The sequence below is a fragment of the Ursus americanus genome, chromosome 19 (assembly GCF_024610735.1).
Source record: "Ursus americanus isolate L20-20 chromosome 19, mUrsAme1.1.p, whole genome shotgun sequence".
Lineage (NCBI taxonomy): Eukaryota > Metazoa > Chordata > Mammalia > Carnivora > Ursidae > Ursus > Ursus americanus.
The window spans coordinates 31,944,918-31,966,695 of NC_142145.1; the positions used below are offsets into that span (position 1 = coordinate 31,944,918).

General features: G+C 37.0%; 1 long non-coding RNA gene across 1 annotated transcript in view; it reads left to right on the forward strand.

Moving 5' to 3' along the window:
- LOC148108486 (uncharacterized) overlaps positions 1 to 21,135 on the forward strand; it is a 181,878-nt gene extending 160,743 nt beyond the window's left edge. The window contains exon 4 of the long non-coding RNA XR_015727808.1: positions 21,048 to 21,135. This is a non-coding gene — a long non-coding RNA (uncharacterized LOC148108486). The remainder of the gene's footprint in view (positions 1 to 21,047) is intronic.
- The last annotated feature ends 643 nt before the right edge of the window (positions 21,136 to 21,778 follow it).

Sequence of the window (21,778 nt, forward strand, 5' to 3'; positions counted from 1 at the left end):
AGGAGATATTAAAAGAACCCATGATATTCAGAGTTGAGGAGAACATACTTACGGAAGGATGTAGGAACAAACTTACTGATAATGTAGCTTAGTGGGAGACAAGAAAAGGAAGTGGAATCATTCTATGCATCTCCAGAGAACACCACGACTAATTCATGGAGGTTGTAACAAAGCAAGTTTTTTCAGTTGAATATGAAATATCAGCATTGGAAGTACTCAGATGGAGGTCTGCCAAAATCCTTCGATAATCAAGCTCAAGTTGAGATGTGAGTCGTGCATGAGAGGTAGGACTAGATGCCTACAAATGTCAACCTCAAGTCCATGTGTCCAAATACTATGAATTTAGGAATCACATGGTTGAGTCTTTCCAAAATACTGCACACAAGAAGCAGCTCAGCAGCCAGAAAAAATTTTTAAAAAGAATTTGTCGTTTTATTACATGTCTTTAAAGATATTAAGGAGATCTAATTTATGACCCCCTGAAAAAACTGTAAAAATCATTCCTTCCTCTCTCCAACGCTTTCGTACCCCATAACTGAAAAATAATCCACATGCCCTGAAGCATAGACATTTCTGCTCGAGACCAGCCACATGGCATTTGTTTTCCTTCTCCTTTTTCCTTTCTCCTTCCAGTAATAAAGATTTTTTTCTTTTTAGAAGGAGGAAGAAGGGAAGAGGATCTGAGAAGATAAAGAAAGGGCATTTTGGTTTTTGGTTTTTGGTCTTTGATTTTATTTAGTTGGGTTAGGGGGAGAAGCAGGCATCCGTTCTGACTCTTCACAGGAATCCAGGGCTGAAAGATTTTGAAAGACTTTGTCCTGGGCCTTTCTGATTGAAGTCCAGCTTGGACCCCAGTGTGCTCACATTTGGGTGGAGGAATGGTGTGGGAGAGATTAGAAGGAGCAGTGTGAGGGAGAGCTAGCTTGTTCTGTCTCAGATTTATGGGACAGAAACACAATCATCACTAACGAAATAGAAGCTCTATTCTCTCCAACTACCACCTTACACACCGTCTGAAAAAAAGACAAAATAGCAATCTAAAATCCTGTAACTGCCGATCGCCTGCCTTTCCTTCAGGATCTAACTCACTTCCTTGAAGAAATTGATCATCATCTGATGGCCTTAGAATTTCTCCCTGGTTATAAAATAGAATCTGCAGAGATTATAACAGTTTAAAGAAAAAAAAAACATTTCAGTCCATTTGCTGAGCACTGACTATGTGCTCAGTCATTTAATTGGTGTTCTGAGAAAATACGAGACAAGACCGCATCTTCTGAGGGCTGCATCTGGAGTTCGATACTAGCTTAGCTGTCTTAAATTCTAGTCCTAAACCTTTGAAAGTGTGTATGTTGTATATGTGTGTGTGTGTTTGTGTGTGATCGTATATATACATGTGAGTATGTTTGTGTAGGTGGAATGGTATTAATGAAACAAAGGCAGAACCACACTATAGGATTCTTTTATTAACAACCTGGTGCAAGACATCAGTTTAAGAGTGTGAATTAGAAGCACTAGTTCTGGGAATCTATTTGTCTCTTTAGCAAGAAGCTTGTACTGTTTTCTGTAAGTATAATAATGTCTAATAAACTGTTGCAGATTTCTACATCACATGCAACTATTTGGCAATGTGCCAACATATGCACCTCAGCAGAAGTTGGGGTAGTGGCTTTTGTAATGGCTCTACTGATAATGGCTAATACACTATCACCAAAGCATCATACAGACTGTGACAGATACACCTACTGTATACATAATGCTTATTGGGTATTGCACACTGTAAGGAAAATGGCCCATAAAAATCCCAGATGTCTTTTTTGTCCTCTCCTCTTTCTCTTTTTCTCCACATGTGTTTGCTCACAGTGTCACTGTGCTATGTAAATAACTGCACTGGAGTGTGTGATGGATGAATGAGTAGATGGATAGATACCCCTGTCATTTTTGTTGATAGTTCTAGGGACAATTCCCTTGAACAATGAAAAGTAGAAGTTTAGATGGTCCAATGAACAAAAATTGTGTGCCAAATTTAAAAGAAAAATGAAGACAATAGAAAACATATGACATTCCTGCAGCCTAATTTGTTAGGCTCCGTGAGACAGCTCATGATATAATGGAGGATACCGGATTGGGAGTTGGAACACCTGAGTTCCTGTCCTGGATGGCTACCAACTGCTGGTGTGACCTTGGGCAAGTTGTTTAACTTTTCTGAATTTCAAAATGTGGGATGGGTTTGTGTTAGGCTTCGAATCCACTTCCGGTTTTCACATTCTTTGTTTTGGTTTGTTGGTTCTATCAGGAAGGCTTTATCGATTTTTTTAAGTAGTGTCCTTCATGATGTGGATAATATAAAAAGATAGAGGGCATTGTCCTTTCTCCACTTGAAACTGAATTCACTAGATAAAATATAAACCCAAGAATCACAAAGTATATAAGCAAAGGCTTGTGTATGAGTCCAGATAGTATAATAAGGAAGCATTGAGATACCAGAGAGTAATGAACACAACAGTAGAAATCTTTGTGGAAAACAGGTTGATGACAATAATTCAGATGTGCCGAGTTCATGACTTCCTTTAGTCTAAACTATAGAGAGAGCCCATGAAAAGGTTAGGGAACTATATATCATATTCCTTGCCTCTGCTCTTGATGCCCAACCTCTCCTTGGAGTCTCACTTCTTCACAAAGTTATTCTCTTTCTTTCTTCCATACCATGTACCTTGCTCACCAAAACACCTGCTCCGATAACAGTCATTTATACTTTGCCATAGAGGTTAGAAACAATACCTCTAACCTTTATTTTTTAGACTTACCTTTTTAGAAAAGTTTTAGATATATGACAAAATTTAGAGGAAGATACAGAGATTTCCCCAAAACACCCTGACCTGCATAAGCATAGCCTCCTCCATTAGCAATATTACTAACCAGAATGGTATATTGTTTACCAGGGAGAAGCTGACTGGAACACATCATAATTACTCAAAATCTGTTGTTTCCTTCGGGTTCACTCTTGGTGTTATGCATTCTATGGGTTGGCCAAATGTATAACGACATATATTCATCATTACAATCATGCAGAGTATTTTCACCACCCGAAAAATCTGTACTCTATCTATTCATATTTCCCCCACCCCATCATGGGCAACCACTGTTCTTTTCATTGGCTTCATAGTTTTGTCTTTTCCAGAAAGCCATGTAGTTGGAACAATATAGTATGTAGCCTTTTCAGATTGACTTCTTTCAGTTAGTAATATTCATAACAGTTTCCTCTATGTTTTTTCATGTCTCAATAGCTAATTTTTGTGCTGAAAAATATTCTGTTTTCTGGGTGCCCACAGTTTATTTATCCATTCACTTACTGAAGAACATCATGTTGTCTAGCCTTATTTTAAAGTGTGAAGTTTTAAGGGTATGATTTGGAGCAATGAATCACCAAAACTTTAGAAAGCAGACAATGGAGTAAACAGGTTATTCTTTTTATCATTACAATCCTTATTATTATAAAAATAACTTTCTTGATTACAAAATTATGTGGAATTAAAACTGTAAAATGAAGTCCTGTCTAGATTTCAATTCTATCCCAGGTTGAATTGCCTATAAGCAGAAGCTTCTAATTTAAAGGCATCTTACGTGAGGTCTTCCAGAATAGCCCCAGAAGACATATTATGGTTCCCTCTTGGTCAAAATCTCATGGAAGCTCTCTCTTAGGACCTACCAAAATTTAAGGCAGCTACCTGTGGAAGCTGGAGCAGTTAGTTAATAAAGATGTATTGTTCCTGACCATTTTCAGGTCTCCTTTCTCCTCCTGGTTAGGAAGGTAACCTAAATGTTATTTCTTCTTGCATCTTTTTTCTTGTTGGATCAACAAGGAAAAGCAAAAAGCCCTGTAGAGGTTCCACAATGAAATTTCTAGTATGAGTGGGAATCTTTGCCTTTGCTAGAGAATTCTAGAAGCAGAAGAAAGAGGTCAAGTACAAGGTTCTGGCATTAGCAAGGCTTCAAGTCTTGGCTCCTACGCTTATTAGCAGTTAACCTTAGGGAAATAATTTATATTTTCTATGCTTCAATTTATTTATTGGCAAGAATAATTAAACCTACCTTATAGATCTGTTATAAGAATTGAGAAAAAAACTATTTGAATAATTTATCATAGTGCCAGAAATGCTGTAACTTTGCTATAAACATTTGTGGTAGTGGTGGTGGTTGTAATCTTTCCTGAGGCTAGAGAACGGTGAATCAAAAACCAAGCTTCTGTGTCTGTGTATAATGAAAGACACTAGGAAATACATGTCTGATGACTGCTCCTCAACCTTCTTTGTTTTCATAAATTTCATGGCATGATGACCCTCCTGAGACTGACGAGTGGCTTAAGGGAGGCTAACTTTCAGAAAGAAAAAGCTGAGAAAGCTGGAAAATCATTGCAAAGGGCCTAAGAATTAATATGTAAAATAAACAGAGACAAGGTTAGACATATATATATGTATACACACACACACACACACATATTTTCAAATGTATATCTTTGGAATTAATGGATGTATAACATGTATTACATCTATAGTATTCAATATAATAACACATGATCAATAAAATATCAATTTGTTTTGCTAATTACTGAATTATGCTATGTATGCTGTAAATCAAGAGATAATTAAAAGACATCTAGTACCATATGAAGGCTCAGACACATTTGGGACATGCAAAAGGGACCCCTCAAATGAATCTTTTGGAAATGCCTACCAAAGGCGAATGTCCAAGTGAAAGACCCTTCATTCGTTAATGACCCATCCATGTCATTAAAAAGGATTCTTCTAGGAACAAAAAAATATATTTAGAATTGGGATAAGCACCAAAGGTAAAAAATTTGCTCCATAAAGTTTTCAACTGTTATTAACCCAACATCTCTGCTGTCTAAAGCCTATGTTTGCCAGGGAAGAAGAAAACTAGAGAAAGCTGTTGTTTTGAATTGGCTTCGCAAAAAAATAAAAAATTAAAAAAAATCTTTTTTGCTTGCTTTGCTAGTATATGGCATCAGAAAATAAAGGAGAGGATATGACTCATTCATCTTCATTCCTTCATGGCTAGTGCAAAGATCGAAACTTGAAGGTTATGGCGAGGGTAAGAGAAACAGCACACAATATTGTGATGCTTGGAGTACAATGAAAATTTTATGACAAAATGCTACTGATTGAGATCCTGAGACAGGAGACTAGAGTTGACTTCAATTAAGCAAGTGATTAAAGAGCAAATGGTTTTCCCAAATGTGTATTGTACGGATCTGAATCAAAAAGTGAGTTTCCTGGTTCAGAAGGTATTCAAGCTGAGAGGTACTGGGACTGGTGGTATAAAGCAAATCCTATTCCAGAAGAGTCTGGGCTGGAAGACATTTCAGTGAGATTGTTTTACTCTTGAAGATTGAGAAAAGGAATGGGAAGGTGTCCTGAGGAAACACTTAATTTTTTAGTTCACTTTGGAGTGACCCTAGTGGGAGATTTTATGATTGCCATTTATCACAAAGTGAAGTATAGAGCTGGAACAAAAACTTATAAAAGTTAACCAAAGATATAATCCTGCTCTTAGGAAAAAATCATATTCATTCCTTATGTTTTGATCTAAATTATTTAGATCAGCTGACTGTCCCAGATTTACTCAGTGATAGTCTGAGATCGCCCTGTGGAGAATATAGCTTTTGTAAACCCTTTTGTTAGAGCATGTGGGCACTGGGTACAGTGAGAGATGGGATCAGGGGTCTCACAGCTATCCTCCATGTCATGGTGAACCTGCCTGCCCTGTTTCTAGTTCTTCCAATTCTCTGAAACCTTGATGTTTCTTACTGAACCTAGAGATCCTAGAAAGGCTCCTACCCACATATAAATGATAGTACATTGTCCCTGTATGGGTTTTCCACTCCTCCAAACAATGATTCTCAATAGAGTTAATACGGCTCTCTGGGGGGCATTTTTGTTGTTAAAAATATTAGGGAGTGCTACTGAAATTTAGTTGTTGGAAACCAAAAGAGACTCATCTATTGCCATGTGTGGAAAACCACATGCAAAAACATATCCTAGATTCCACAGAAATTTTGAATGCCTTGCCAGTTTTTCCTATGTAGAAGCCTAGACCCTCCACCTGTTTTATACATATACAAAATCAGTTTTAATATACACTGGCTTTTCCATAAATGCAACCATCCAGCAAATCAAAGTAAGATCATTTTTGTTTTGTTCAGAACTTTATCAAGAGTTTTCTGTCATTTTAGAAAATGATTTCACTGATGACAATACCACTGCTGGTATTTGAATGCCAGTGCCACATGCTGCATTAACATAATTTGTACTTGATTCATTCATAAAGATTCTATGTATTGGTGGAAACATCCAACCACTTTATTATGTTTCCTATTTTAGTTCTGTCTGTGCATTTAAATATTGCAATAAATATTATCTTATTGTATATTATATTCCTTTTATTAATCTTAAAACTAAAGTTTGGATGTTACATTGCTTTTTTAAAGAACTGTATGCTGTGAGTTATATATTCATGAATTTCATTTAAGGGTACTACATTGGATTTTAGAAAATATTAGTTTTAAACAGGAGGAATTTGGGCTTCTTAACATTGAAAACACTGCTCTTAAGAATTTCTTATTCCAGGTCGAAGGCTTTCTCCTATCTCCAAAGTGTCTGACTCTTAAGCTGGAATGTGTAGATCTATGATGATGGGCTTTATCTCTAGAACATTAATCTGTGGAAGGCCTGTTTATACTAATACCCTGCCTGCGTGATCCTTCTAATTTGTTTATATACTCCTCGAGAAATTATGTGGTGTAACCAGGCCAAAGTACATTCCATACTATTCCATCCCAGCTAGAAGAATCAATATACTCATTGTTTGGTCATGTCATGCCCCAGACCCAACTATTTAAAGTGTCAGCCTCAGATGGATCAGGTTTATTTGTTCACTTATTTTTGAATGGAAAAAAGCAACTCTGAAGTGGGGGAAATGGTTCAAAGCCAGAATTGAAGTACCAACTAAACCATTGCTTCCATGATTTGAGCAACGGTGAACTTAGCGTTAATGAAGTGAAAAGGAAGAGACAGACAAGGGAAGGAAAAGAAAGAACAATGTCCACATTGCGAGTAAAATTGCATAGAAACCTTGGTCTCCTCAGCATGGAAAGCCAGCGGCAGAAAGTGGATACATGCATCCTCTCCTGTTCTATTTCTGAAATGGGCCTAACACAGTGAGGAGAGAACATCTACTCTTAGCATCCTTCTCTTGGAGTGAGACTTATCTTAAAAGTTAAGTTTTTAATTTTTTCAATTTTAATGCCTTTTTAGAATTAAGTTATTCTCCCAGTTCTTAAGCCTTTCTCTCTCCCACTCTCTCTCTCCCTACACACACATACATATATCACAAATCACAAACCTTTTTAACTTTCTTTTTTTTTTTTTTAAGATTTTATTTACTTATTTGAGAGAGAGAGAGAGAGATCATGAGCTGGGGGGGGGGGGCAGGGGCAGAGGAAGAAGCGGACTCCTCACTGAGTAGGGAGCCAGATGTGGGGCTTGATGCCAGGACCCTATGATCATGACCTGAGCCAAAGAGAGATGCTTAACTGACTGAGCTAGCCAGGCGCCCACTTTTTAACTTTCAATCAAGGTTCAATTCCTTTCTTTGGGATGATTTTACGGCACCATTTATCCGCCTTGCATACTATGTATCTCTTCTAATTATTCCCATTCATGCCATGAAAACTTATTCAATCTCTATCTCTGTTAATTAATGTATGTATTCAATATATCAACTTAAGCATCAGTAGATATTTATTGAGTATCTATTAGGCACAAAACATTCTGCCTGATGCTGTAAGACTCTGAGATATACAACACTTCATTTTTTAAAGATCTTATATTTCATTTGGGTACACCAGAGCACATATAAGCAGTAAAACAATTTCATCAAGCACTTTTGCAGACCTTCTCTCTGTAGATCCTCCTATTTGTGAGGTAGGTATTATTATTATTATTATCATCGTCTTCACTTTAAAGGTTAGTGTAATAAAGCTCAGAGAGGTTGAAGGACAGTCTTGAGAATGATGAACCAACAGCTCAATCCCTTGCCTTTGGTTCCAAGGTTTAAGTGAATTCTACTGCTAATGCTGCTTCCTAGAAAATAATGAACAGCAACAAAAAATCATATCAACAGGCAGTCTATAATTTAGCTCCAACAGAGGGACTGTCAGTAAGTATTTCAGGAGCTCAGAGAGGAGAGACAACACTACAAGTTTGAAAAGTCAGGGAAAAACTCGCAAACACAAAGGAAATAAAAAGAAAGCATCGGTTTCAAATATACTGGGCAGAAGAACATACCAGTAAGAGGGAGGAGAGTGTAATATAACATATTGGGGCAGGAATACATAAGACTTACTTGGGAAAGAAAGAATACCCAATGCTAACTGAGCCTTTACTCTGCCCAGGTAGCGTTCTGGAAGTTCTCCCCCAAACTACAGCCTTTCTACAGATAAGCGATCTAAGAAACAATAACTTATTCCATTTCTCACAGCAGAGGAAAGGTTTGAGTTCAGGAAGGCTGGCTTGTCAATTACAGCCATGCCATACTAATTCTCCAAAAGTTGGTGAGGTGAAATGTACACACATGTGAAAACTAATCTAAACTACCAGCCTCGAGCTTGCAGATTCTTACTTTTGCAGTCGGAATTTATTTGTGACTTTTAGTTATCTGTGCTTGCACTGTTTTAGATATAGGGGAGTGATTGGTTGACTTTTTAAATCATTTGCCCAGCACATTCACATGTAATAGTGCATTTATTTCTTACTAGAATCCTATAAGAGAGACAAATCAGATAATATTTCCATTTTAATGGAAAGACAGAGTAAAATGACATATCTACGGGTCACGCAGTACCAACTTTGTTCTTTGTTTTTTAACTGTCTCTCACACATTGCAGGTTGGCTTTATCACAGTCTGCTGGGAGATGTCACCATTTCTGGAGCCTCTCACTCTGCTTCTGCCTCTATGTCTGGCTCCTAGATCTGGTCCTTCTAACCTGCTGCATATCCAAAAGAGGATGGGGATGCGTTCACTTAAATTGCAACTCTGAGCAAGGCAGAATGGGATAAGATTGGGAAAAAAGGAAATTTTAATTTCTAGGGGGTCCGTATGCCTGTGGCTGTTGGATCTGAGTGATACAGTGGCCCCAAAATTCTATAAGAGGAAAGCCACTGCATCCTATGACAGCCATTCCACTGGGCAGGGGACATGTCGACTGTCCTGGAGCCTGCAGGGAAAAAAAAAAAAAAAAACAAAACCTGTTACTTCTGGACAAAATAAGCTGTATGCCTAAGCTTTTGACTTATCGACTCAATTGGCTATATCCCCTACAGAATTTCATATTTCAATTAAAGACAGAGAGAAAGGGGCAGGGGGAGTATAAAACCTTAGGAGATTTCAAGCAATAATAGACTTTTACCCTATTAGCAGGTCTAATTTTCAGCAACTTTATCACTTCCACAATCTGTCAGGGGCATTTTTCTGTCCTTTCTTCTCTAGGAACAATTATAGGAAAGCAGTCTGGAAGAGTGGCCAGGCTTGGCTGAATTTGCACCTGGAGGCTGAGGCTCCCTGTTCCAGGCAAGCCCCAAGCACTCAGAACTGGGCAAAGGTTTCCATCTTCACACTCATTATGGCACTAGCCTTTTTAAAACAGAAATGTCCACCAAACCCCAAGTATGCACATCCCATAATGAAGATAAATGTCCCCTTGAAGCAAGTTCAAACTGTGGAATTCATTTTGCTATGGAACTTTATTGCCTTCTAATTAGAGTGACATTTGGTCATTCTCATTATATCTGGAATCAAACCAGAGACTTGAAGGTAAAAGCCCCGCTCTGCACTTCCCCCCCTTCTAGAACGGATTCAATGAGTAGGGGTGAATAGTGTTCCATTTTGACAGTTCTCATCCTCACAGTCTGATTATTACTGGCATTGTTACTAGTAGAAGATGCCAGACTCCAAAGTGCTTTCCGCCTTACGATCTGTCTTTTAAAATGTGGCGAGCCTTTACTTAGTTGTCTCCCTTTTTCCTGTGCACACTTAGGTGTGGATGCCAGGGTAGACTCTTTCCTCACCCACTGCCTTGAAGGATGCAGTTATGAGAGTGCAGAAATGGTGGACATGCCAACGGTTTTGGGTTTTGTTATGTTTTTGTTTTTGATTTTGATTTTTTGTTTTGTTTTTGAGAAGTGACTAGCAGGAGAGAAGAAACACAAAACATATAATTTGGTGACCTGTCTTTTAGAGAACACAATTCACGGCATTTAAGTCATGTGGAAATCAATATTTAGGGCCTTTGCTTGCATGAAGAATGCCTGTATTCTGTGGAATTTGAGTGCTGTGGGGTCCAAGCAGTAGATCTTCAAACAGCCCTGGGGAAACCAAGGAAAGCAAATGGAAGTGAAGGATCAGAAGTTTGGTGGTGGGTGGGGCAGCACGCGTTATAATTCCTGTGGCCAGCAGATTGGCATCTGAGCTTCCAGGTTCCTCCCCTCATGACCTTCAGGTGGCATGTGTCACCTCTAGATTCACTCTGCATTTAACAGGATCATTTTGTCAGCGGGCACCTCAACACTCATTCTGGGATGATTTTGTCTTTGCCTACCCTTGATAGGTTTTCTCCTTCCCTTCCTGAACTTTCCTTTCTCTCCAGAAGGTATCCAAGGTCAGTTGAAAACACACATTGCACAATGTATAAGGCGATGGGATACGTACCCAATTCATAAATTTCCAGATCATTAAGCAACATCTTCTTTCATTAGTGCCCTTGGCATATTAGTCATAATTACTTTAAATTCTTGGTCTGATAATTCCAACATTCCTGCCATATCTGCGTCTGTTTCTGGTGTTTTCTCTGTCCCTTCAAACTGCTTTTTGCCTTTTAGTATGCCTTATAACTTTTTGTTGAAATCTAGACATGATTTTAGGGTCAAAGGAACTATGGTAAAGAGGCCTGTAGTGTGGTGGTGGTGAGGTTGGAGGAGGGGAAGCATTCAGAGCTCCAAGATCAGGTCTCAGTTGTTGGGTGAGCCCCTGGGCTGTGAACTTCACAAGTGCTTCTCAGTTGTGTTCTTTTGTTTTCACCCCTTAGGTGGATAAAGTTGGATACCTCTCTGGTTGGCTAGGCTCCAGTAAAACCCCTGTAGGTTAGGGTCATAAAGGCCTTTTCTTAAGGGCAGGCCTTGCTAAGAGTAGCATGCTCTGACAAATTTCAAAATGGTTACTTTACCCCTGCTCCTGCAGGAAGAATGAGAGGCTTTTTCTTCTGTGAGAACTTGTTAGACCCCCTGGAAGTAAACAAAAGCCCTCCTGGAGGCCTCACAAAAGTTTGTCCCTCCCTCCAAATTGCGCCCTCCCCCCAAGTTTTTAACTCTTAATCTTGTCTACACCAAGCCTCTAGCAATTCATCAATTAGTTTAGGTTTTCCTACCTTGGTGCAAGTCCCCATGGAGCTCATGGGTTTCTACTCTGGTAAATTGTGATTCTCTGTATCTGCATGTCTGTTTCTATGATTTTTGAGACCGCCATTTTGCCTTGTTACTTCAATGCTGTGATAGACTGAAGAAGAATTGCTTGTTTTTAATTTGTTTAGCTTTGTACTTATTGTTGGGAGGGAGTGATAACTTCCAAGCTCCTTACTTGCTGAACAGAAAACTAGAAATGCAACATCTTCTTTCAACATTTATGTTGGGTTAGTCCAGCAGTCCTACATTATTCCATCTAATATGGTTAAAAATTTCTGCCATTTTTGGGTGACACCAGACACAATGCACTCGTGTTTATTCTTCTGTTCCATAAGTGTTCCCTCATGACCTGGAATGGTATTGAGTATCTGTATGATTGAGTAAAGCCAGGCATATCTGAAGGTGTTAGAAGAGGAAAGATGCTTAATGCCCAGTATGAGAAATTTATATTCTCTAGGTATCTTAACATTAGCACCACAGTAATCATTGCTATTATTGGAGCATTTATGCTATTTGGTGTCAGACAGATTTTTGACTTGAAAGCTCCCTGAGTCCATTGTGGGAAACTTAAATGCCCACTGGGTCCAGGCAGATAATGATTTAAGCTGGTGAGGATAAGTCTTGGGAGATCCTGGCACTCATGCTCTTGTCTGAAGAGGGCAGTGCTACTCAGCTGCAGGGACTGTTGTTTTGAAAGGAAGGCAGGACAATGCTGGTAAGATCATCAGGCTTTGCTGCAGAAACTGCAAGTACAAATGTCTATGTTCAATCTCTAAATTAGTTAATCATGTCAACTATTTCTGATATTTTAATTAATCAAAATAAAACATACCTGTAAGCTTGAGTTCCTGGGAAGGCCCCCCATTGTGCATCTTCTGTCTTCAGGCGTGATAGCAAAGATGGACGTGCTTTCTCCACTTTGACATTTACCTGTGCCATCCAAGGAAATGTCCTTTCCAGACTAATATATTTCTGGATATTGAAAATAGTTTAACCAGTCACCCTTTACTTGTAAGCACAGTACTTAAGAAAGGGTCATGTTTATCTGATCACAAACTCACACTGACAAAGAACCCGGTCACCAGATTGCTGTATCAGGTACTCATTCTGTGTAGATCTGCAGATGTTTATTGAAAATATCCTATGGGGCTATCATTGTGCCACATATAGTGGATTTAAGATTAGGAATAAAACATGGCCCTTTACTAAATACTTTATGCATATCCATATAGTGGAATATTATATAGCTATAAAAAAGAATAAGAAGGGCTTTTGAAATATCCTGATAGGGAACAATCTTCAAGATATAATGTCAAATCAGGGGGAAAAAGTGAAGGACAATAAATATGCTAGAATTTGGATTAAGAGGGAAGAAATACATATTTATGTTTTTTGTAGATTTAAAAAACTCTCAACACACAGAAATTGAGCTGGGTGGGAGAATTGAGAGGATGAGGGACAGCATAGGAGCAAGGCTTTTTGCATTTTGTACAAATTTAACCCCAAAGTTAAGTTTAATATATTGTCTATTATGCTAATCAAATGGCAAAGACAAGATCTCCTTCAAAAAAATCTTTTAGGGGATTCTTATGGTCACTCACTGAGTTAGGTAACATGGAAGCAAACATAGAAAGATATTCTGGAAGCACTTTCCCCTCCACCCCAATAAACTCATACATTTTTAAAAGTCAATAAATAAATAGAAAATTAACAGTATGTAAATGTGTTTCAGAAGAAAAGCTCTCCATGGCCCAGGCAGCTTTTGTTTGCAAGAAGCCAGCATTGTAAACTGTGAAGCAAATCCCATATTGAATTTTCTTGGTCCCCAAAACGTATTCTGGCTGCCCGGCTGGTGAGAGACCAGGGGAGCCACAGCAGAAATCTCTTAGTTATTCATAAATTCGTCCTCTTATAAAAAAAGTTGTTGTTGTTGTTTTAAACACAAGAGTGGAGACAACTCCAGAGCTCAGAAACCATTTTCATGCAAAACCAGGCGGCTCAGTATACCAATAAAGACCTAGCTGGGAACCCCGAACAGAGCAACGTAAATACTCACATCTGGTATAAATAAACAACAAGATACATTGTTTTACGATTAATGCCCAGCTCATGAATAAGTACACACAATGGAGATAGAAATATTTAATTTTGTGTTGTAGAACATAATTAGAAATTATTAAACAAAGTCAGAACACAGTAGAGACTTCTCAAGATGCACAGGCTCGGGGTACAGTCTGGGCATGTTTGGAACCAGTTTTGTCCAACATCAGATTTCTTGCTTGCTTGCTTGCTTTTTTTTTTTTTCTTAAGAAAAACAATCAAGAAAAGCTACAATCACAGTGTTTCATTAAATAGTTCACGAGAGTCTCTCACTCACTCTCTCTTTTCCCATTTCCTTCTGGGAGTTTAATGCACTGTGATAAGATAAATATCTGCCTTTTAATGATGATCACACCGTATTAAAATGTCTCACCCTGTTACCGATAATGCATGAGATTATGAAAGATGAAAAAAAAGTAAAAGTTCCATTTTCTCCAGCCTGCTGATGCTGTTTGTTTACCTTTTGCATTTCCCTGGCTTACACAGTGAAACAACAGCAGCTAATTTCACTGGATTTCTTTTCACTCCACTTTGATTTCTCAGACAGATGAGATCCCTACTAGTTTTATTTAGGATTTTCTTCTTAGATCAACGACCGTAATTTTGTTTCATTAAACTTGACTGGACATATCGCTATAGCTTGCTTTAATCAACTAGGATAGAATGGCGTAGAACTAGGTTAGATCCCTGGGGTGCATTGACATAACAGCGACTGCCCATCCTTGAGGTGTGGGGAGGGACAGCAGCAGGTGACCCCCTCATGGTTTCCAGTCACATGCAATTGTGTATGGTCACCAACCCACATGGACAGCTTCGATTAAAGGAAAAAATGGACTGATTTTTCTTTTGATTCTACTTTTTCAGGACTGTTCTGAATCAGAAGAGGGTGGGAACTTCATACAGACTTTATTTTTACATTTTAGGAGTAGGCAGGTCAAGAAGAAGAAAGGCCAAGGAATAAGCAGGTAGACAGGTACAAAGAGTTCTACGGAGAGCTAAAAGAGTCCCCAAACGGCGTGATTCTCACCTTTGCTTTGCCAGATTACAGAAAGCAAAGACAGGGCTTTTGTCCTCAGAGAGAACTGTCCCCTGCTCCAACTTTCTGTCTGAATAACCTTTCTAGCTGATTTATCTCCTTCTTAGAGACCAAAATGATAAGGATGCTGAATCTCTTCTTTCTGGCCTTTTTTTTTTTTTTTTCCCTACTCCCCTGCCAGCAACTTAACTCTTATTTGTTTTGAAAATTAGCCATTTAACAAGGCATTGCCTTTACTGGCTATTTGTCCTGCTGACCTATGGGGGAAGCTGGAATTGGTGCCACAAATGGGCTCCTCTAACAGGTCTGTTATTGCATTATTCCTTTATGGGGGCTTCCTCGTAATTACACCAAATGTTGTTATAAATCCCCCCGGAAACCACCTCTCAGCTGAAGTCTAGAGGACACTTTAGTGTCTATATCCCTCATCTGCCATTAGCACGACTCCATGTTCTTCCCAGTATATTAGAGGACACATCAAACAGGGACAAAGACTACACGATCCAAATGGAGAGTGAATGGTTTGACAAGAAGCCAACCAGCACTTCGCGCAAAACCAGCTACCATCGAGACACTTCCTTCGCAACAAAGGTTGAATCGAAACCCTATTCCCCTAGCATATGAATTAGAAGAACAATTGTCTGATTATGATTAAAAAAAGAGCATTACATTTTATGTTCAGCCATAATTGGTATTTATGACAATTTATGTAAACAGTAATGAAGCCTATGTGATTTTTGCGGGGAAATTGCATTATGACACCAATGATCGTTACTGTTAATTTTCCTGAAGATGATGGCAATCAGCAGGCATAGTTTCATTGTAAATAGGTTAATTTAAAATTCAAACACTGCTGGTATTTCAAAATGAGTTCACATTTGATTTCCGAGAGCTTTGGCCCCGTCTTTTTCTGTGTCAAGATAAAAATGCATGGATGATGTCTGTCAGTACATAAAACTTTGCTCTTCAGGATTTTGTGGGTATAAACATGTATGTCACATACATGTAAAACGTGTGTCTTACATACTACACATCCTTTCAATTTTGGGGGCTGTAGAAATGTGTTTCAAAAACTTACTACTACTATCACAAGCTGTTTTGCTAGCTTTGTAGTACAAGTGAGAAGTGACATACCGGGGTTTTCTATTATGTCTATTGTGTATTTGAAGATTACCTAATCAAATTTTTAACAAGATATAAAAATATAAATGTGTTTCTCTTTATTGACCTTGGGTTTTCGCTAGTTACTGAGTTAAATTGATGTTCTGCCAGTACATATTTTCAGATCACATCAACCAGTTAATAATTTCTATTCCCTTTTAAGATACATGCTTCCTAGGATTTAGATCAATTCCTGCCAACTTGTCCAAGCAAGGTGAAAGTGTCCAATTTTCACTTTAAGACACTTTTTAAAGAACTGTAGCTACCTTAATATTCTTGTGTGTGTGTGTATATATATATGTATCTTTAAATATGTATATATATAAATATGTACATCGATAAATATCACAAAAAGACATTTGAAATTATAAGGAGAAAAGAAGAAACATTCTGAACACTGGGCTGTGTCTCCTTACTTTAAATAATATTTAAGTAATCACATAATATATTTTCATATCTTTTGTAATGTAGTGGTATAAAAACTGTACTAATGTAAGTTACTCATTTTTCTTAAAAAAATAAAATATTGTAGCCAATGACTGTCATTTGTTGCAACAGATTTTTTTGATAATAAAAATGAACCATGCCTGTAAATAGCTTCCCTCTCTCTCTCTTTCTCTTTAAGAGCAGTTTCTCGGTGGTCAATCAATTGCTCATAGTTTGTTATTCTAATGAGAGAAAATGTAAGCATGAATATTCAAAATGTATTATAATTTTGATTATATTAATTCCACCAGTTTGATCTTGAAAATTTCATTCTTTGTAGAGAAGTTATATGACTATGCCCGTCTTTACATGTAGCCCTTTTATTTAAAATGTCATTTGAAAAATAATGTCCTCAGATAGTTTTACCCTGGACCACTCATTTAAAGAAAGAGGAATTGGAAAACATGTTTTAGATAAGCAAACACCTGGAAAGGTAGAACAAGTGCTTTCAAACTTTGATGTTTGTAGCCCTGAATTCATATTACTTTTATTGAATATAATTAAAAATCAATAATTTTATATGAACTAAAGGTACATTTATATTAAGAGAAAATATATTCATGACTATATATTAAGTATATGTCCTTTATAAATCAACCAAGTACTCATGCTTCCCTCAGGAGAGGGAAATAGAAGACGTTGAAAAGGACAATTCAGGTGTTCTTTATGTTTCTGTCTCAATATTCATTTGTAACTTGTTTCTCCACGCGGATAGCTATTGTTAGCAGATTAAGTAGAAGCCACTCTTATGTTTTAGGAGGAAATTCTGGAAGAATCCTTAAAACTAAGAAAATTATGTACATTTATTGAGTGTTCCGCAAGTTAGATGAGGGCCATTATTTTAATTATTCCTTCAGCAGGTAACCCTTCTGTAGGCATTTGTACTGAGAGTCCCTGTTCTAAAGTATAATCAAAATGACCATTTTTAATTTGACTGACCATTCTCTGCTGATGAGGCCAATTCCTATTTGGTAGCAGGGTGACCTCATTTATCGTCCTTCCATTCCCCCGCGGACAGCATAATCCCTAAATTCAGACACCTCTTTAGTCAGAAAGAATGAATTAGTTAAGACAAACCCTTCTCCATATTTTAAAAACAGAATCAATACAAGAAAACAAAACAAAACAAACTAAAACATCTTTCCTATTACTGAGAGTTCAGTAGATTGACTCTTCATTTTTCAAACGAGCAGGGAAGATCTCTAGTTACCCCTTCACAGAACTGTTCTGCAATAAAGTCTCAGGATTTTCTAACTTTCAGAACTTTAGTAATTCCACATTCCACAGGGGTCAGCTGTTTAAAAAACCTAGTTATGTGGCATCAAAATGAGTGGTAAGTTGATTTAGCTAGTGTAGTCAAACAAATGGTGGGCTGTACTGGAAGGAAAAAGGTTCAGCCAGATTGATTTGCCTGTTAAATCCGAACTAATATGTGATGAGGATATTCATCTTAAGTCAATCATAAAAAAAGAAAAAGAAAGAAAAGGAAAAGGAAATATGAAAGAAAAAAAATCACCTCAAGCAAAATGTTAAAGCCATTGAACCTTAGAAAATGATTACTGTGCTAGTTGACAGGACTTCTTTGGGTATCCCCACGACTGAGCCGTTGGTTTGATTATAGGAGAGCATAAATGGGTTCCAAATCTTGGGTTAAAAGCACATACAGTTTACTATGATCTGTTGCATAGACTACGTACATCTCTGGTTTCAACCGAAATATATTTCTGAGCATAAACACAAGTTTCACCTGTAATACTGGCCTATAACCAAATCCAAAATATCGTAGAAGAGTATGGTTCAACAAGAAAAAAAAAGTACGGTATTAGTCTACAGTCCTCCCTTCAGTTAAAAAGCAAAAAGACAGACCAAAAAAATCTCACCACTTATTCTATATGTAATGTACAGAGATATCCTTTCTACATGAATATGCTTGTGCAAGATATCACCTCCTGTGCTCTTTCACTCTTTGTGGGTATCAAACAAGCGCACTACAGCTGTGTGAACAGATTTGTGACCTGCAGCATCCTACATTCATAAGGTTCTCACCTTATAGGTTGGGCATTATGGCGCAACTGGTAGAAACGAAGAAGTATTCATATTTTCTTTCTTACTTTCTTATTTATGATTTGCCCCTTATTATGATTTCAAAAATATTTGCTGCATATGCATTACATGAGTGTTAAACATTTTGGCTCTGATAGACATTTTAAAATACTATATTTGGGTGGAAAGAAGAAAGTACGCCACTGGTTAGCATGTCCTCACCTTGTTGAAAGGGAGTACATAAATGCATTGGAGATAGCGTGCGGTCGGGGCTACTGACCTCTTCCGCGGATCATCACGTCCACATGGTAGAGCTGAGCAGCTGGCTATTCACGCTCCTTATTATGTTGGGGTGGGAGCTTACTAGGAATTATGCAAACCTTATGCTCCTTGTCTTGATGGGGGAAACATGGCTGACAAACTGATTTACGTCTGGAATTTTTGATGTAAGGATAGGCAGAGAGAAGTCTAATTCCATTTGTTACTATCTGTCTTTCATCACTCATGGCTGATGAGAAAGAAAGAAAATTGCACTCAGAGAGATTCTTTTATTTCCAAGAGGAAAAGGAATTTGACCACAAAGATGACAGAGTTACAATTCTTTACCTTAAAGGGGCAACCTTTGGAGGGTGACTATCATTCTAAAAATGCAGGCATTGCTTTTTTCTTTTGTGCTCTATTAAGAATTGTGCATGAAACCACTCAGAGTAAATGGGGACTAAGGGTCAACAGAACAGTTAGAAAGGTGACAAACAGCAATTCATTTCCCTGTTTGTTTTCTGGATGATGGCTGCCTCTTTCTCCTCGTGTCCCCATGTTTCTGGGGTGCTACACAATGAGTTCTATGTCCTTTTAAATAGGGGCAGAACTGCCACAGTGTAAACTAATAAATAGTACAATTGAAGTTTTCTTGGTCATGAAGTACAATGGATTCCTCTCAGGTTCTTTATTCTTTCTCTCAATTATCTTTTCTAAGGAAAAAAGAAATAAGTTATTTTGTAACTTTATTCTGACATCTATGGATTAATTTTTTTTTTAAACTGGTGCTGCTTCTTTATATCTTTTGTAAAATACAAATTTGGAACAAATTTGTATCATGCTTGCCGAATTAGATCCAAAACCTCCTGTCTTAAGAAAATTTCTGAAGTTACTCTTTATTTAGTAATCAGACTATTTATGATGCATTACTTTCATATTCTGCTTTTATTTAAAAAATTGACAATTGAGTGACAAAGAAATGGAGAATTTTCAACCTGAACATGTTCTAGAAATTTCTGTAGGATCAACCCAATCAAGATGCCAAATGTACCTCAAAGATAAAAAAGTATTCTACTTGATCAATGTACTAATTTTGCTTGTCTTTATAATTAATAGCTACCAGTCTATTCAAACAGACACTTAGTGATCCATACTGATCTCTAAGATTCCCTGAAAACCACTAGGAAAAAATAACAGCGTGCCAATGTGCATTAATTGCACTCATATTGACATTTTCTAAGTGTTAGACTTTCTAAGAGAGCAGCAAGCCAAATATAATAATGCCAAATCCAAGAAAAGTGATAGTAAGACAATGATTTAATCAAAGAATATCTCCTCTAAAAACGCTAATCATCTTTTTTTCCTTATCAACGTCTTACATATTTTTTTAGCTCCTTTTCCCAAATAACCCTATTATAACACTTGCTGATTTTAGGATCAAACTCCTAGAGAGAGAAAAAATAGTCTTTGTACCATTGGGTTAGGCAAAAATTTCTTAGCTATGACACCAAAGCATGATTCATAAAAGAAAATACTGATAAATTGGAATTTATCAAAATTAATAACTTCTGTTCTTTGAAGCCACTGCTAGAATGAAAAGACAAGTCCCAGACTGGGAGAAAATATTTGCAAAGGATATATTTGAAAAGAAAAATGACTTGTTTTTAGAACATATAAAGATATCTCAAAGCTCAATAACAAGAAAACAAAAAATGCAACAAATAAATGCCAAAAATTTGGAATAAACCCTGCTCCCCCAAATATCTATGCTCAACATCATTACTTATTAAGGAAATACAATTTTAACAGCACATTTGCTAGGACCATACCAAATATTGAAGAGAATATCAAGGAACCAACATTCTCATGTACTGCTCGCGGAAATATAAAATGGTGCAACCATTATAACCACTCTGATATATGTTGACAGTTCCTTATCAAGGTAAATTTGCATCTACCATATGATTCAGCTGTTCTCTTCACAAGTTTTTACTCAAGAAAAAAAATTCTCTTTTTTATACTTTAGAAGTTTTATACTTGAGTTTTACTTTTAAGTCTATGATTGATGTTGAGTTAATTTTTAGTATGTGATGCAAAATACGGATTAGAGTTTATTATTTTGTATGTCAATACCCAATTGTTCCAACATCATTTGTTGAAAGGACTATCCGTTCTTCACTGAGTTGCTTTCGCAGTATGACCAAAATTTATATAGTATATGTGTGCGTCTATTTCTGGGCCCTATATTTTATTCAAATGTTCTATTTTTATATCTTGCTACCAATAATGCACTGCATTCATTACTGTAGTTTTATAATAAGCCTTGAAATCAAGTATTGTTAGCCCTCCAGTCTTTATCAAATTCGCTTTGGCAGTCGGTATTCTTTTAACTTTTTGTATGTGTTTTAGAAACAGTTTTTCAATTTTTACAGAAAAAAAGGCTGCTGAGATTTTGATTGTGATTGTATTGAATTTATGGATCAATTTGGGAAGACTGGCATCAAAATAATACTGAAACTTGCAACCCAAGAACAAGATATGTATGTATCTCTTAATTTAGGACATTCAAAATTCTTGTCATTAAAGTCTTGAAATTTTTTATGCTATTTTAGATAGTATTTTAATTTCAATTTGATTCTTCATTGTTAGTGAATGCACAAGTGCAATTGAATTTTGTATATTGAACTTAGTTCCTATAATCTAACTAATTTCACATATTGATTCTAGTTACTTTTTTATCATTTTATTTTTTTAATTTTTAAAAAGTTTTTATTTTATTTTTAGTTAGTTAACATGTATTCTGTTAGTTTCAGGTGTACCGTATAGTAATTCAACACTTCCATTCATCACCCCGTGATCATCATGACAAGGTTCCTCCTTAATCCCCATCACCTAGTTAGCCCACCCTCAACCCACCTCCCTCCTGGTCACCCTCAGTTTGTTCTCTATAGTTGAGTCTTTTTCTTGCTTTGCCTCTCTCTCTCTCTTTTTTTTTTTTTCCCCTTTGCTCATCTGTTTTGCTTCTTAAATTCCACACGTGAATGAAATCATGTGGTGTTTGTCTTTCTCTGACTAACTTACTTCACTTAACATTTTACTCTAGTTCCATCCACATTGTTGCAAATGGCAAGATTTCATTCTTTTTTATGGCTGAATAATATTC